Source organism: Paramormyrops kingsleyae, chromosome 25 (genome assembly GCF_048594095.1).
Source record: "Paramormyrops kingsleyae isolate MSU_618 chromosome 25, PKINGS_0.4, whole genome shotgun sequence".
NCBI lineage: Eukaryota > Metazoa > Chordata > Actinopteri > Osteoglossiformes > Mormyridae > Paramormyrops > Paramormyrops kingsleyae.
Genome location: NC_132821.1, coordinates 14,468,316 through 14,486,411, shown reverse-complemented (window position 1 = coordinate 14,486,411; position 18,096 = coordinate 14,468,316). Strand labels below are relative to the sequence as shown.

The following is an 18,096-nucleotide window of genomic DNA, read 5'->3' as shown; positions in this document are numbered from 1 at the left end:
TAGTGGTTGCATCCCAGAGCCACCAGCAGCCTGCTGGTCTTGGTGGCACCCCAGTGTTTGCTTGTAGAGGAGATGCTCAGTGGCAGTGATGGTGGGAGTCCCAGATGAGACAAGATGAGCACAGAGCTGTCCAGCCCATTGTTGCCAATGGTCACATTCTACCAGAATGCCCTGACACTAACATCCAAACATCCCACGGACCCCAGCTATCCACTGTAGGGAAACTGAATAAGAAGCCTTTACTTTGGGCAGAAAATGCTTTGTTTGTGTAGTACGTCTTAGTGACAGAGTAGCAATTTCAGAGGCCATTAAGTTGAAAAATATGCAGTGAAATATCTAATGATATCTGAACATTCAAACACAGCATACAATTCAGTTTGCAAATTTAAACAATTCTATTTAAAAGAACAGTTTAATTTCAGAGCCGACGGCCGTGTGACCATGAAATGAAATGAAATGCCGACAACATTCCTGGAGCCTTCAATTTAGCATACACAGTGCCCTCTACAGGATTCTGTCGAAACCGCATCCCCTTCAGCCTCGTTCACAAAACGTGCGAGTTGTTTTCAGTATACGTTTTTCTTTATAAATCCCAAAATCCTCTTAGATACGTACCTATGAATGTTTGGCATCTTTTTCGGTCACATGAAGCCTTTATAAATGAATTCCCGATTAATGCCTCTACATGGCTAGTGGTGTAATTGTATCATTAGAAACACATGAAAACATCTTAATTGCGTTAAGGTATGTAACGGTATAGTCACATGACAAAAGATAACTTCGTGACTTAGCAAATTGCATGGTAGTTATATTACTTTAGTGTTGCTGCTGTGACAGTGCCAGACAATACAACTGTCTAATTGTACCTATCAGCGTACCTATAATATCACCCATTCATTGCGCCAGGGTAAGGTCGGATGGCGTTACATCATAAACATGAAATGAGGGGAACATGCTGCCTTTATCCATTAATATTTTCACGCAAGACAAAGGTAACGAGTCCATTGAAATTTCAGTACTTTGCGTTTTTTAATTTGAAATGGTAATTAGTTGCATTACTCCTTACAGACAAAAGTAGTGGAATTACAGTAACGCGTTACTACCAACATTGCTAGGTAGTGTGGGATTCAATAGAATTATAAAGAACATACAATGAATAGAGGAAAATGAGAATATAGCTTAAAGCAGGGCATGATGAAAGGGGGGGGGGTTGATTCTAGAAAATGCAGTTAACTGAAACGAGAACTGACTGGCGCCGGCAGGGCAGGGGGACCTAATCGGAACAGATAGAGGGAGCGACAGAAAACGTCAGCGGCCTCTACTTATCATTTAGCCTTCCAGAAGGACAAGTACTAACCGACTAACTAGAGCAAATATCAAACATGTGGTTGTCACGTAGACGGAAGGTACCGAGAGAGGGGGGAGATGCCCAAAGGGCTTTAAAAGGGAAACAGCTGATACATATGGCAGAGCCTCCTCTTGTACATGCCGAATGTATGTCAGATGGTCGCTCCCGGATTGCAATCTGTCAGAGAATAAACTGGTGACCTGCAACTTCTCCACGTGTCAGCTGTGAATCTCTTGACCCGGTGGAGACGGCGTACTCCAACACTCCCCAGCCACTCTGAAGCACTGTGCAGATCAACAGTCACCTGTCTTCACAGATATTTTCAACCAGTCACTGGATCTTTGTGTCTTAAATCATCCACAATAACACCTTTTCCAAAGAAACCCAGAGTCTCTTGCCTCAGTGACTACAGACTGGTGGCTCTCACATCGGTGGTAATGAAGGCTTTTGAGAGACTTGTGCTGTCATACCTTAAAACCATCACAGACGCATCTCTTGACCCCAGGCTACAGTCTGCCTACAGAACCAACAGACCTGTGGACAATGCAGTTAACACTGGACTCCATTTCTTGCTCCGACACTTGGAGTGCCCTGAGACATATGTTAGGATTCTGTTTCTGGACTTTAGCTTTGCATTTAATACTATTCTATCGGAGCTAATGCGGACTGAACTCTCACAACTGTCCGTGCCTGATCCAAAATAACATGTTATAACCACGATGGCCCAGTTTTACGCTACAATCATTGAGTCAGTGAACGAGACCAAGCCAGACTGCAACACATCATCCACTCAGCAGAGCGAATAATCGGCAGTAACCTGCCTACCCTCCAGACACTGTACATCACCAGAACCAGGAAACGGGCGTACAAAATCTTTGAGGACCCATCTCACCCTGCTCACCACATCTTTCAAGCCTTACCCTCCAGGAGAAGACTCATGGCAATCAGAACCAAGACCACAAGACACGCCAAGAGCTTCTCCCCTCAGGCAGTCTCTCTCATTAACCAAACCAGTCTCTGAATGGACGTTCAATTAATCGTCAGCTGCAGTGAAATATCCACCAGCATAACCAGTGAACAACTGATAAACTTCCTCTATGATTATATTCTGCACTCTTGCACATTATGCACACATACTGCGAACTCTTTATATATTTTGCACTCTTGCACATATAGTTGACTTGGCTGCTACTTAATAACGACACTATTCAAGAGCCCTTTAAATTATTATACCATTTATATAGTTTATATTCATACTACAATGATTACTATGTACACACACATATATAAATATCATAATACCATCATTACTGCCATTAATAAACTTAATTATCATATTATTATCATATTACCCAATTGCCAGTCTATTGTCTATTACCTTTCTGCATATGTCTTTGCTAAATGATGTATGTTCTTTGTAATGTCATGTAAAAGCACCGCCAAGGCAAATTCCTTGTATGGAAACATATATGGATTCCGATTCTACATCCTTCATCAGGACTAGAAAACTTCCATCCAGTGTTGCATTTCACTTTGATGCTGTCGCTTTTGAAACACTTTTCTGTGATCTAGCTCTTGTTTTGGTCGCCGACCAAAACCTCCGTGACGCCCCCGCTCGGAGTAGAATGCCCAGGGACGTTGCAGCCACCGGCGTCCTCCCTGTCCTCCTGTCCTCTCAAAAAACAGCAATCGTTTAAACAAACATGAGGGAAAATTCAAAAGGCAAAGATGACGTCATGCCTTACCTCAGCACAGCTGCCCACCGCACAAGCGACAGCGTGTCACCTTACTTTAAAAAAAAAAGAAAAAAGAAAAACGGCGGGAAATGGGGGCCGCGCACGGACAGGGCCCCTCCCTCACACCACATGCGGCTAATTAGTTGGCCATCCAGAGGCACTCAGTCTATTAGTCACCCATTCAGTCAGTCAGTTCTGCCTTTCAACAACAGGGGGCAGTAGAGGTGCACCGTTCCCGGAAGCACTGCAATACCGGGTCGATGCCTGGAGCAGACGGGGCAAGCCCCACTTCCGGCTCCCTGTTCCAAAAATCCGTTTAATATGTGGTGCCCTCCATGGGGGACGTATCAAAATAACCTTTTCATACCAAAACAAAATGTAAATCAGCTCAAATACATGAATAATAAATATTATGCTTGTACTACTAACATTTACACATAATCACAATCTATAAGGCTGAAACATTCCCACACTATGCAAATCATGCCAACACAGTACAATCAGACTTTCAAAGATAATATTAAACAAATAGAACTACCTGCAGAACTATTACCCATAAAACAGGAAAAGGGCAATAAGACCAGCAAATACAATTATACACCATTTAAACCTAATTACAATTATATGGTCAATAAAACAATTAAAATGTCACCTTATATGCATGCTATTAAAAAGTTAAGACCTTTAACCCTCTGGAGTCGACGGCATCGTCGGCAATGCCGTGTATCTTTCTCGTGTATTTCAGTTCATAACTCGCTGAAATCTTATTATAGAAACATGAAAAAATGCTGACTAAATCCGTAATCTGTCTTCTTTTCAAAACGTCCATTGTCGGAAGTATTAAACTTTTAAAAATTAGGTTAAATCGGCAAAAAATTAAACCATGTCACCTTACTTTGTTTTACCTGCTTCGGGGGCATGTAGTACCGCTGTCACCCGAAGATCGCTATTCACATTCTAAATAGCCGCATTAGCGTGTATTCAGATCGCATTCGCATGGTAATTTGATTAACAGCACAACGGTGAAACGCGATCCAGATACATCTCCATCAGCAACATAAAAGGGGGGTAGGGACGTGGCCAAGTGACAATGGCTCATTCATACACATGAAAGTTGCTAAATATTCAATGAAAGGAGCCAGAAATAGTTACATGAGTTAGGTTTTTCTTATTCATTTATCCAAATGAATATTGCAACTACACCATTTAGTCATCTTCATGTAGCCAAGACTTTGGTGATCAGATATCTGGGATCAAGACAAACTGCCAGCATTGCTTACTATGTACTTTTATAATGTTTCTGCAAGTGTTCCAAACTGCATTTTGCAATGTCTATACTTTGAATGTCAAATTACAAACTTCACACAAATCTGACAAAGTACACTAAGATTAAGATGAGTTTGTTGCCAAACCAAATATATAAGAAATAATTTATTTGCCAGGAATTAAGTTTATGATATTGAATGAAATGTGTGAGCATGCCCCAGTTAGTGAAAGTGTGTCCCCTACCCCTAGACTCCAGAGGGTTAAAAAGGAACACATCCGCAGACTTCCAAGCTCTGCACAAGGGTTGGGCTAAAATGGCATTTACACCTTCCCAAAACACATAAAATCAGTAAGCTTGGGAATAAAATAGGTTAATCGCACAATAAACAGCACAACAGATCAAATAAAATGCTAATAAATGTTAATAATGTTAATATTGATGAATAAGTGCTACAGTGATCAACCAAAACAGTGCTCAGTAAAATCTTTACGTGCCATTAAATAAAATCCATACCAAATAAAACACACACACAGAAAAACAAAGCACACTTACCTAAAACCCGAAGTGTCCTCTGTGTGCTTCAAGAAAGTGCATCACGTCAACCCTGTAGGATGGAGTGTCACCACCTAGACGAACCGGGGCAGCTTTCGCCTAGGATCAAGGCAGTTGGATGGATGTGAACTTACCTCTGGGGGTAGGTCGTTTAGGTAGATGGCTGCTTCCTTCTGGGGCCTGGGGATTTGGGTGAATGTCAGCTTACTTCTGTGATCAGGGTGTTTGGGTGGGAGCGAGCTTACCTCTGGGGTCAGGGGGTTGAGTTGAAAGCAGCTTGCCTCTGGGGTTGGAACATTTGGGTGGATGTGAGCTTACATGAGGGGCCTGCATTTTTGGGTGGACAGCAGCTTGCCTCTGAGATCGTCTGCCGCTGCCCCCCAACTTTCATAGCCAGGACCCCCTCCCTTCCCTAAGGTAGAATAATTCAGACATCCCAACCTGCAAAAACTCAATTCAGGGAGGTGCCCCCAACCGCCCGACATGGAGTGAGATGTAACTTCAACAAACTTGATTTCACAGTTTAATTTCTTCATTAATTTCCTCTAGTCAGCGCACTAAATTACGAAGGTCAATATTATGTATTATTTTGACAATTATATAAGTAGATTATTTTACCATTTATGCAAATTCCTTAATTATATTCCATTGCTACTTTACAAAAGTCTTCAAGGAGTCATTCATGACAGCATTGGCAACTAACCAAGTGTCTAACTAGTGTAGACCTGAATAATACAGCACATGAAATGACACTTGTTAAACTCAACTCAACATGCATTTTACAGTCGTTTAAACCGTCATGAGCAATGCTGAAATCACTGTTGCTAACAGTACAGCACGCAACACTGTCATTATTTTCATCCTTATTAAACAAGGATACACTTTTGTGTAGTCTGAAGTGAAATACGTTTTATATTTCCGTTTTTTGGGGCACTCTCCCTCTGTCATGATGCTCCACTGAACCGATAACTTCGGTCCTCGAGAAGTTAAATAAAAGCCCGCCCGCATTGAAATCTGATTGGTTTACTTAGCAAAATAAGCCAATCAGGATGCTGTCTGTCTAGCACGGGCTACAGGCACACACGCAGGGATCCACACATATGCACGTTCTCTCTTTCTCTCTCTCACGCTCATTCCGTCGTACGCGCGCGTCTCAAGTGCGCGATGCACACGCTACTGTCTGGTATGCATGCTCTTGTTTACTTGCTCTTCTTTCCGGGATATTTTATTCAATTTGCGGGTATCAGGGAGTCGCGGTCAATATGTGGGAGACTCCCGGAACTTCCGGGAGACTCGGGATGTCTGGATAACTGCTTATTTGTACTATAATGATAGCTGTTAATTTTCAGGGAGCTGTGATGATATTCGAAATTGTGCAGGGTTATATAAGTACTGTGAAGCTGTCGTTATCCAGTTAAATGTTTAAAAATATTTATTATTTTATCATATTCTATTTATACTTTCAGCTTATTCACAGGTCTCTCCTGCATTCATCTTACCGTCCGTCCATGCCTACTTTAACGTAAAATCAGACAGATTGCTTAACTTGCAGCTGTCCAATTACGCGTACATATTTTATTGCTGCAGATAATTAAGGTAGGTAATACAACGCTGAAGGTTAAATGTATAGTACGATTACATATGTACAACATGTGGTAATTTCAGTCAGACAAACGTTTAAAATTGAAAACCAGCTTTCCGTTTCCATTGCACGTCTTAGTCGAAGTACTACACTGCCATCTATTGGAAAAGTCAGGTTACTGAATCGTGAAATGTGTCTGTACTAAAATGGATAATATCTTCAGTCATGTTTTCTTTCAGGACCACTATAAGAGGATTATCAGTATGAAGGTTTATCAATAAAAACAATTTATTAAACTAAATATTACAGGGCTCTCCCTGAAAATACGACGCTCTTAGCTTCCAAAGGCAAGGACACTGTTACCGACAAAGATAACATTAGAATAGTTGTTGTTTCTTTCCTTTTAATTCCTTTGTGCAGAACTCACAAATTACAGACTTTGTACTAATGTCACCTTTTCTACATCTCTGCAGGAGCATTTGGTATCTGCGTATTGTATATGTGGTCAAACTGTAACAAAATAGACAACATAAATTTCACTTAGAAAGCTGTATCATGTTATAAATTCGGGAAATCACACACCTTCTATATTAACTCTTAAACATTAGGCTTTAGCTTCAATATCTCGAACACACTATCAGACATCTTTAGAACACTTTCGCCTTTTCAATAGAAACCAAATAAGCCTATAAACATAGTTAAATAACAACTGCATCACATTTGGCGAGAAGACGTTAATTATCCACCGCGATCTCAATCAACCTTAACATAAACCACAAGCGAATTGTAACTACAATAAAATATGCTCACCACGCTGGGCTCAGGAAAGAATCAAAAAATGTAAAGCAATTTGTTATTATTAGATAGTTTAAAGCAGAGATCACTAACAGGCGGACCGCGGTCCGGGTCCGGACCCAGAAGCTGTCCCATACGGACCCAGACCGATAGCCAAAACAGAAAGTTATTATTTTGAACCTGATGGGGTGCTTCTATTTTAACCGACGCAGCTTTTGTAGTCTTTTCGGTAGTGAGTTGGTACTAGAACCGCCGTTTCCCACGCCAATGAAAGTCAAACGCCTTTGATCGCCAAGCAAGACGTAGTTCTGCGTATGCAGCCCTTTGTTTGCGCTAATATGCCATTAGTGTTAATAGCAGCAGCAAAGCTAACACCTGCAACTAAAAAGCGTAATGTTCCTAACAGAGTGGCTGATCGGTCCTGAAATCGTAAAGCTGAAAAGTTTTCAAACACAGTGTATAGGCCTATTATATAACATGTTGGATAAATAGACGTAGTTTATTGGTGACTTCATGTTCGTTGAAGTTTCCGCTTTTTAAACAACTGTATAAACTGAAAGTAATATTATTTGTTATATAAATAAACTCAGGTGAAACAAAAAATGTATGTTTTCAGGGCTGCCAAATCTCAAGCAGCTGGCATGACACTCACGCTTTCAGACTAACGCAGCAAATCTATATTATTCCATTATAAATATCATGAGGCATGGAACGGGGAAACAGGAGTCGAATGAACACAAGGTGTAATTAGGAAACCACGGTCAGGTACATACAACCACTACATAACGTTAATGACCACACTCCTAAAGGCACACAGACACGGACTTAAATACACAGAACTAATGAAACACAACTAGAAACAGCTGATGACACGTGGATTCCACATGAGGCAGCGAGGGGGGCGTGGCACACAGGAGGATAGGCACGAGCAGGGCATGAAAATAAATCTAAACCTATTTTTTTTAAGGCTACTTAAATATATATCACACTAAATAGTTAGACATTATGATCTTCTGGACCTTCGCTTCAAGAAATTTTCTCTAACTGGACCGCTTTAAATTTTAGTTGAATACCCCTGGTTTAAAGTCTTATCAGCTACATGAATTGCGTGCTGTAAATCGTCTCTCTTCTACGGTGGCCCAGAGAGCTCAACGCGCTGCAACTTCAGAAAACACATGCAAACATAAAAAAAACCCACAACAAATTAAGAAAACGTCTCCATCAGTTGGACAACACACAGGCGGTTTTAAGGTATGACAGCACAAGTCTCTCAAAAGCCTTCATTACCACCGATGTGAGAGCCACCAGTCTGTAGTCACTGAGGCAAGAGACTCTGGGTTTCTTTGGAATAGGTGTTATTGTGGATGATTTAAGACACAAAGATCCAGTGACTGGTTGAAAATATCTGTGAAGACAGGTTACTGTTGATCTGCACAGTGCTTCAGAGTGGCTGGGGAGTGTTGGAGTACACCGTCTCCACCGGGTCAAGAGATTCACAGCTGACACGTGGAGAAGTTGCAGGTCACCAGTTTATTCTCTGACAGATTGCAATCCGGGAGCGACCATCTGACATACATTTGGCATGTACAAGAGGAGGCTCTGCCATATGTATCAGCTGTTTCCCTTTTAAAGCCCTTTGGGCATCTCCCCCCTCTCTCGGTACCTTCCGTCTACGTGACAACCACATGTTTGATATTTGCTCTAGTTAGTCGGTTAGTACTTGTCCTTCTGGAAGGCTAAAAGATAAGTAGGGGCCGCTGACGTTTTCTGTCGCTTCCTCTATCTGTTCCGATTAGGTCCCCCTGCCCTGCCGGTGCCAGTCAGTTCTCGTTTCAGTTAACTGCATTTTCTAGAATCAACCCCCTCCCCCCTTTCATCATGCCCTGCTTTAAGCTATATTCTCCTTTTCCTCTATTCATTGTATGTTCTTTATAAATCTATTGAATCCCAAACTACCTAGCAATGTTGGTAGTAACGCGTTACTGTAATTACACTACTTTGGTCTGCAAGGAGTAATGTAACTAATTACCATTTCAAATTAAAAAACGCAAGGTACTGAAATTTCAACGGACTCGTTACCTTTGTCTTGCGTGAAAATATTAATGGATAAAGGCAGCATGTTCCCCTAATTTCCTGTTTATGATGTAACGCCATCCGACCTTACCCTGGCGCAATGAATGGGTGATTTTATAGGTACGCTGATAGGTACAATTAGACAGTTGTATTGTCTGGCACTGTCACAGCAGCAACACTAAAGTAATATAACTACCATGCAGTTTGCTAAGTCACGAAGTTATCTTTTGTCATGTGACTATACCGTTACATACCTTAACGCAATTAAGATGTTTTCATGTGTTTCTAATGATACAATTACACCACTAGCCATGTAGAGGCATTAATCGGGAATTCATTTATAAAGGCTTCATGTGACCGAAAAAGATGCCAAACATTCATAGGTACGTATCTAAGAGGATTTTGGGATTTATAAAGAAAAACGTATGCTGAAAACAACTCGCACGTTTTGTGAACGAGGCTGAAGGGGATGCGGTTTCGACAGAATCCTGTAGAGGGCACTGTGTATGCTAAATTGAAGGCTCCAGGAATGTTGTCGGCATTTCATTTCATTTCATTTCATGGTCACACGGCCGTCGGCTCTGAAATTAAACTGTTCTTTTAAATAGAATTTTTTAAATTTGCAAACTGAATTGTATGCTGTGTTTGAATGTTCAGATATCATTAGATATTTCACTGCATATTTTTCAACTTAATGGCCTCTGAAATTGGTACTCTGTCACTAAGATGTACTACACAAACAAAGCATTTTCTGCCCAGGGTAAAGGCTTCTTATTCAGTTTCCCTACAGTGGATAGCTGGGGTCCGTGGGATGTTTGGAACAATTGGAAGTTAGTGTCAGGGCATTCTGGTAGAATGTGACCATTGGCAACAATGGGCTGGACAGCTCTGTGCTCATCTCTGATAGTGACTCTCCCTGCCGGCCCCTGGAGGATAGGCTCCCCCCTTTGAGTCTGGTCCCTCCCAAGGTTTCTTCCTTCTAGGGAGTTTTTCCTTGCCACTGTCGCCTATGGCTTACTCACTGGGGGCTTTGGGTGGGGATGCTGTAAAGCGCTTTGGGACAATGTAATGTTGTGATAATGCGCTATACAAAAATAAATTTGTTGTTGTTGTTGTCATCTTGTCTCATCTGGGACTCCCACCATCACTGCCACTGAGCATCTCCTCTACAAGCAAACACTGGGGTGCCACCAAGACCAGCAGGCTGCTGGTGGCTCTGGGATGCAACCACTACTGAGGCCAGATGAGGGAGCCACTAATGATGGCTTGAAGACATATCAGTGTCAGAATGACATGTTTGAGATAAATGTAGAACTACAGGATAAATTTACAGTTATACCACCAGGTGTTTTCATAACAGCTCGCTTATAGTAACATTATCACTAGCATCCATTTCACTTGTTTGACGAGAGAGGACTGACAGACTTTTGTCTCTCATACGTTCCCTGTAATTATGCACTAAATAATGAATTGTCATGACCGTTATTTGATAATGTGTGTGGTTTTTATGTTGTTGTATGATAAAATCTTGTCGCCACGGTACTGATAGTAATTTTGTGTCACCAATTAGCTAGCATCGCTCACTTGGTAAGAGGCTGAAGCTAGGTTTGCCGCATAGCCTATGTGTCCATGGCTTGTAGTAAAATGGCACATGGGATAATGAATGGACATGATTGTTTTACATATTTGTGTGTATAGTTTTGTCATAACGTTAAAAAATCTTGTCAGTCCGTTTCTGACAAACTTGTGTTGATCAGTGACCTGAGCATCGCTCACATGGTAGACTATTATCTGTCTGAACAATTATAAATTGCACTGACCAGAAAAGCTTGAGTGTTGATAGCATCACAGGCAGAACCATAAATGATTTTTGGTAACATCTTTTTTTGTTTTAGTCATTTTTAAACACATTGACCATGCATTATAATGCATTCATGAAGCATTATAAACACGGCTATATTTCTAAAAGGGCATAACACATTGTCATGTTTATTATGCACTATGACTGACTGCCTGATGAAGCTCTCATCTATAATGCACTATAGATACCTTTGTAATGCAGTAGAAAGCTGTATTATTCCGACCATCATAATGCATTATGAGGGTATCTATAGTGCATTCCAGATGAGAGCTTCATAAATCATTCATAATGCATAATACACATGGGTATAATGTGTTATGCCTTTTGATAAATAATTATAGCCATGTTTCTAATACTTTACGGATTCATTATTATTAGTTATGAATGTGTTTATAAATTGCTAAAGCAATGGCCTTAAGTAGTGTTACCTGATTTTTGTTTACAAACGTAACATTTTTTGCTGAGGGGCTCTCTAACCCCAAAATGGCCTTAGATGAATTTGCAGAGACAGAATTCTTCCAGAAGGAGCTGGAGGCTGCCAAGAAACGGGTGGAGAAGAAGATGGAGAAAAAGAAGAAAAGGCCAGACTCACGACAAGCAGGCCGCCTTTGCAGATTCTGCCGCATGAACCTGAAACAGGGACCAAACAGCTAGCCTGCACATCCACACCGGCTTCCCTGGAGTGGCAGGGAAATGCACTTACTGCCCATCTAAAGTGTACTCTGTATACCGAGGAGATGGACCGGAATGAGTTTCAGGCGTCTCCTTTGTTTAAGGCAGAGTGATAAAGATGGGTAAACTTAATAATTTTAATTTAGTCATTTTAATGTAATATTTGAATGCAGGCCTTAAATGATCCATATTATTTCAATAAGGCCTCCCTTTAGGGGTATAGTCCATGCTTTTACGTTTGTGTAAAACAAACCAAACAAAGGACACGGCCACATGACCCCACGGCGCCGAACAAAGAACCACTGTGGGACACACGCCGGCGTCCGAAACAGACTGAGGAAACGAGCACATCGCCTGCCCAGAGTCCCGCTCGCAAACGTCCAGTCTAAACTAGGTGACCTAAGAGCGAGGTTGGGGTTCCAGCGTGATGCAAGAAACTGCAATATATCACGTTTCACGGAAACGTGGCTGACCCCCCTGGTACTGGATCTAGTGGTGACTCCGTCGGACTCTTTCTCTCTTTTTCCTGTTTCATAACTGCTTGCTGTTGGTCATTTAGGACTTGCTCTTTGTCCATGAAACTATGTCACCACTATGCTTGCAAATTTAAGGATCTAGGAAATTAGCTTATATAATATTATAATATAATTTTATATATATAATAATAATAATATACAGCTGCAGACTCTTAATGCCACTCTCAGGCCCCTTCCGTTTGGTGGACGCATGTGCAGAAAACAAAGAAACATGTACTTTATCAGTTTCACAAGTTTTCAAAGTAGAGTTGGATGGCACCTTTAACCTTAAAGGCCTGTATTTGCGGCAGAATGGTCATGCAATTTGGGTTTAACACCAAAATCATGTCCCTGTGCTTGCATCATTTAATGAATTGCCCCTCTATGTTTTTTGCATTGCACTTGAGAACTGAAGAAACCTTTAATTCAATGGCAAGTCCACTACAATTCTCTACATGTACATGAGTTTAACCAATCATTATTTAAGCTAATCAAATTTTGTTTCAAACTTCACAATGTTTTAAATAACCACACAGACACAAACCAAATGCAAAATAATCCACATTTATTTATATCTTAGTCTTATCTTATTCTATGTTACCTTACGTTATACAATCTTATCTTAACCTTATCTTAACTTACACTATATTAGTCTTATCTTATTCTATGTTACCATATGTTATACAAAATCTTATCTTAACCTTATCTTAACTTACACTATATTAGTCTTATCTTATTCTATGTTACCATATGTTATACAAAATCTTATCTTAACCTTATCTTAACTTACACTATATTAGTCTTATCTTATTCTATGTTACCTTATGTTATGCAAAATCTTATCTTAACCTATATTAGTCTTATCTTATTCTAATCTTATGTCATACAAACTTAGGATAAGTTAAGGTTAAACTATCTTAATCTTATCTTATCCTAAGTACTTGTGAGATCTCTCACCTAATTATTTACAGGTTCTATAAAAAACTATTTACATCACACAGATAGCCCATCTCCACAGCCAACTCCAGGACCCCGGGGATGGCACTCAGCTGGTCCAGCGCATCATTAGGAAATATCACCTCAGCTTCATCAACCCAATTGTCAACATACGTGTAGTGAGCCTCTAGGTTTTGGTCCCTCCCCTGCTTGCAGATGGAAATTGCATTTAAAAACTCACTCCAAAACTGAATACACCAATGGTAAGTTAAGCACTTGGCCTCATAGGTCATTTTAGGGTAGTTGCTAAGATAATAGTTATGCAACTTATTGAATCTTTCCATTTTTTCAAAAACAACAGAAGGGGACATAAATGGGGGTGTCGGACCCGTAACCAGCTGAGATGAGGGGTGCGCTGGAACCTGATACGGAGGGGTGGGATGAACCATGGCCGGAGCTGAAGATGGATGTGGGGCTGGGCTTACATGTGAGACTACGTGTGGTGACGGAGGAGGAGAGTCTGTAAAAAAAGATGGAGATGGAGAGGAGACAAAAGAGGATGGGATGGGTGACAGAACTAAGAATGAAGTGGAGGAGAAGGCCGGTGAGCAAGGCTCAGGCTCTGACATAGATGGAGTGCGACACAGGATGGTTGCAACCTCGTCGTCACTCTGGGTGAGATCCTCACACGGGATCTTCTCACCCACTTGGGTTGAGTCAAACGGGTTTCCCAATTTGCAGTTACTGAAGCGTACTAGATTCTGTACATTTTTTGTAAATGGCCCATTTTTTACACCAATTTCTACGTCCTGACCGGCCTCCCGCCGTATTTCTACGGCGTCCTGAGCCCTGCTGACCCCTGCTGGTTGCCACCGGGGAGGGAGTAGACGAAGTGGCGGCAGACATGGTGATGGAGCTGGGTGCCGGCGGCCCAGTGCGGCATTTCCTCCGATGGCCTCCACCACTGGTGCTGGTTCGTCCTTTGGGGTTAAAAAAACAGGGGACAGCACATTTAAAGTGAATCCTTATGTCACTCTACAACAAAACTACATCACACACATCACAGAAATCACACTTGGCAGTCAGTATTGCACATTGAGAAAAATTCTGCCATCTTATTGGATACAGGAAACGCAAGCTTGGGAGACTTATGCGCTGGTCTTGAATCGGGCCGCCTGCGTTTCAACAGGGGAACTTGACTTATAAAAACACACCAGTTAGTGCACAGATTCCCTGATATGCAGAACAACAGCGAAAAAACACACTGGAAACTGATGTATCTTATGCAATATTACACCAATGTTGAAATGCTTTCCTTGCCCTAGTAGCATAAAAGCCAATCTAGTTTATTTATTTTTGTTTGTTCAGGCTTTTTGACAAATGAAGGCCCTTTTTAGTAGGCCAGTGTCTAGTCAAAGGTGTAAACTTAAGAGGAAAATAAACTATTCTGACTGTGCCATTAATTCTCTTTTTTCCCAGTTACTTTGGCAATATTGTCTTTTTATTCAATTTTGATAGTAATTTGAAATGTTTTAATTTAAATTATATTTCCACAGCTAGTTTTGGCAACAGTTGAAGTTGTCTTGAAAAATAATAACCCTGTACCATGCCTTGATCACTAACTGCTATTCTGCTACTGCTAACAGCATTGTAAGGAACTGTGGTTTTGATAGACATTTCACATAATTAAGTAATGATGTCTCAGCAACAACGTAAAAACCAAAGACCAAATTACAAATTACAATATTACTTTGGCAATATTGTCTTTTTATTCAATTTTGATAGTAATTTGAAATGTTTTAATTTAAATTATATTTCCACAGCTAGTTCTGGCAATAGTTGAAGTTGTCTTGAAAAATAATAACCCTGTACCATGCCTTGATCACTAACTGCTATTCTGCTACTGCTAACAGCATTGTAAGGAACTGTGGTTTTGATAGACATTTCACATAATTAAGTAATGATGTCTCAGCAACAACGTAAAAACCAAAGACCAAATTTTCTGGAGATGTTCATGACATCATTTGCTAGATTTATTTTAAAAATTGATCAATTTTGAAATACAGGTGTTTTGTTATTGAATTTTTAATACTTTAATAACCCATGGTAATTATTCGTATGGGGATGGCATATTATTTGTTCAACCTATAGAGCTGGACAATAGCTTTAAAACAATATGAGGACCATTTCTGTGCAGCTTATATTATGGTAAATATAGCCAGTCAAAAAAAAAGAAGTTAAAACTTCATCCATCCACACATCACAGCGACAGATTTTACTGATTTCATTATACAATACAGCAGACATGCCGAAAAGAGCCCCGTATTTTTACTGCTTCATGGTAACAAATCACCGTTTGCCTAAAAGTCAACCATTTTATTATCTAGTATCCTAAGACATGTAGTTCCAAAATAAGATAGTTATCACAGACTGCAAGATTCAACAAGACCAGCCAACCCTATTCTGACTTTCATTCTTCGAGTGCTGAGCTATTCTGGGCATCACTTTGCCGTCCTTACCATGGCTAACTGAACCGGGGATGTCTTCCGGAGCAATCCGGACACTGACTGCCCCATTTGGCAGGAGCCAGTCGATTCTCCAGAGGCACACTGGCGTTCAGGGCAGACATCTCGATCACGTCTTGTCTCTCGCTGGGAAGCTCCAAATCTGAGCTGCTTTGAATGTTCAAATCAAATTAACTCAAAGTGCAACTACAATTGTTATGATGCGGTTCAAACAGACCTCATTCCAGGCATCCGTACAGACTGTCAGGCCCTTCCGAAGTCTGTTACCCCTCATCTCAGATGTTGATGTTAACCGCTTGAGTAAGTGACCTGTGGGTCGCACTTAAACTACTGTAATACTTGGGGCAACGACAAGGTCTTAAACTTTATACATTGTCAAAAAAAACCCCAAAATAATTATACTAGAAAAGTGTGACTTTATTTCACATTTAAAGAGTTATTTCACATAAAAAGTGCATACAAGAAAATAATACAGTGCAATCAGGATGTACTTGGGCCAATTGATTAGAAATTAAGAGCTTTAAATTTGATGAAAGAATAATCTGCCCAACCTTGCACGGTGGAATAATCTACCCACATCACTTTTGGGAAGAGTAGCAACAATCAAAATGATGATCTTGCCAAAAATTAACTACATGTTCTCAATGGTTCTCAGTCCCTCTCCCCTGAACGATTTCCTCTGCACCCCATAATCGAAGAACAGTTCCTCCCCAACATTAATCCTGTTCAGGGCCAAAAGCAAAATAACGTCCTGTCCCCCGACGGCTGGGCTGTACAGTCTTGGCCGGAGGTTGGCCTTCTTATGGGAATGATTAATCAGCCGGCCAAAAGGCTGTATGCCCGGGTGACAGGCACACTCAGACTTATGGCTGTTCCGGAAGAAGAACATGTAGCCAGATCCTTCTTCCTTCGTCGATGAGTGAATCCGCTGGCCCTCAGTGGCTGTGACTACCGGCCCGTGGTAGTCACACACCACCTCACCAGCCTGGAACTGCCGGGTGGAGCAGACTCCCTTCCCCTTCCCCGCAATGTCCATCACCACAAGTCCCTTCCACTTCTGGTTGTGGATGAGCTCCTGGATGTGGCTAGAGTCCACGGCAGTGTCCACCGAACCCACTGGTCTCCAGTCCTTCAGAACGCTGGCCGCGCTGGGAACGTTACTTTTCCAGCCTTGGTTCCTGATCCAAGCGTCGACCCGGGACTCGGTGGGCTGCCGTCTACCAAAGTGTGCTGTCAAGAACAAAGTAAATTGTTGTTAGTTAAGAAGCCTATGTAGATAGGACCGTTTCACAGTAAAAAATGTCATTAGTGCTACAAACAATACTCACACAAGACATGCCGTACGCGCATCCTCATCTGGGCCTTCAGCCAGCGATCATAGAGCTGCCGCTGAAACCGGCCTGACGTCTGCGAGCGTGCTGTCTTGTCTGGGATGTCGCCATCCAGGGTCACGGGGTGGGTCCGAAGGAGCTGATCGAACGCTGCCTGGACATCCATCTGTTGGTTGGATGCCAGGGCAGCATCCCGTGCGGCACCACAGGCAGAACAGCTGGGTCCTTCCTCTGCGGAGTCAGCGCTGAGATAAAAATTAAAAAAAAAAAAAAAAACACCACAAACGTTTAAGGTTAGTGTTCAGTGGTGAGGGCTTTGGTTGTGTGTCTTGATGTTGGTAAGTGTGTTGACAAACAGAAAACATGCCTACCTTGAGTCACCTGCCAGCTTCTTCAGCAGCTTACTGGCCAGCACCACATTCCGCGACTGCTTCATCCGGTAGTGCTCGTCAGCCGTCGCAGTGGAATGAGTGAGGTAATCGACCACCAAGGACTTCTCTTGGTCCGTCAAGTCCTTGGTGGCCGTCTCAAAGATGCGCCGGGCCGTCTGGTAGGTGACTGGATCCAGCTTGTATCTAAAATACAAAAATACATTTATTAATACGTCTCACACACGTATGTAGAACATATTATAGGGGGAATTAATCATGATGATCAGCTCACTTTTGGTGCAGCCGGTTGAGGTCATTCGAAGCGTTGAACACCGGCCTGCCTGTGGTGGAGACGAAGAACCGTTCGTCTCCTCCCAGGTCATCCAGTGTCGTCCGGCTCCTCTTGGAGCTCAGGAGCTGTGGCCGTACCTGGGTGAAGTAGATGTCGAACCACTGTTGGCAGAGGAAAACAGATTAAATCGCTGCTCTTGAAATAAACTATGAAATAAATCTTATCAAACTTGATATACTT

General features: G+C 41.6%; 1 protein-coding gene and 1 pseudogene across 1 annotated transcript in view; both read right to left on the bottom strand.

Annotated features, from left to right (window-relative positions):
- The window catches only part of LOC140582762 (uncharacterized), a 99,557-nt gene that overhangs the window by 32,396 nt on the left and 49,065 nt on the right, over positions 1-18,096 (bottom strand). The gene's annotated exons all lie outside the window — the stretch shown is intronic.
- On the bottom strand, positions 3,304-3,536 carry LOC140583235 (U2 spliceosomal RNA; annotated as a pseudogene).